Source organism: Brassica napus, chromosome C9 (genome assembly GCF_020379485.1).
Source record: "Brassica napus cultivar Da-Ae chromosome C9, Da-Ae, whole genome shotgun sequence".
NCBI classification, from domain to species: Eukaryota; Viridiplantae; Streptophyta; class Magnoliopsida; order Brassicales; family Brassicaceae; genus Brassica; species Brassica napus.
In genome coordinates this window covers 23,436,671-23,437,208 of record NC_063452.1, presented here as the reverse complement: position 1 = coordinate 23,437,208, position 538 = coordinate 23,436,671, and positions in this window count along the sequence as shown.

Below are 538 nucleotides of genomic sequence, written 5' to 3'. Positions count from 1 at the left end.
ATGAATATGAGAATATCTATAATATCTATATCTAGTTTTTTCTATTTTTTTCTTTTCGACTATTAAAACGAATAAAAGAGATTTGAAAATGACTAAATATAAATACTAGAATGTTTTTTAGTAATGACTAATAAGCGGTTATTGAAATAGGATAATATCCTCTATTTAAAACATAAAAATAGGCTATATTTCGGAACTTATAATTGAAATATGAATACACTAGATTAGGTTATAAAAAAAAATTCTTTGTGTACCAATACTAATGTAAAGGTGCGAAAACGTTTTTTAATAAAAAAAAAGGGGGGGGGGGTCCGTTGAGCACCCTATGGATATGTCATAATAGATCCGAACACTTGCCCCAGATCGACTTCCAGATCATAATTGCTCTAGTGAATAACTAAAGAAAATGGATGAATAGATGGGAGATAGAAGAGAAAGAAAAAAATTCTAAGCATCTAACATCGGTTCACTAATTATTTGAGTGACTGTTGGCGGGTTTCTTTGTATGTGTTGTCCGGAAAGAGGAGGACTCAATGAT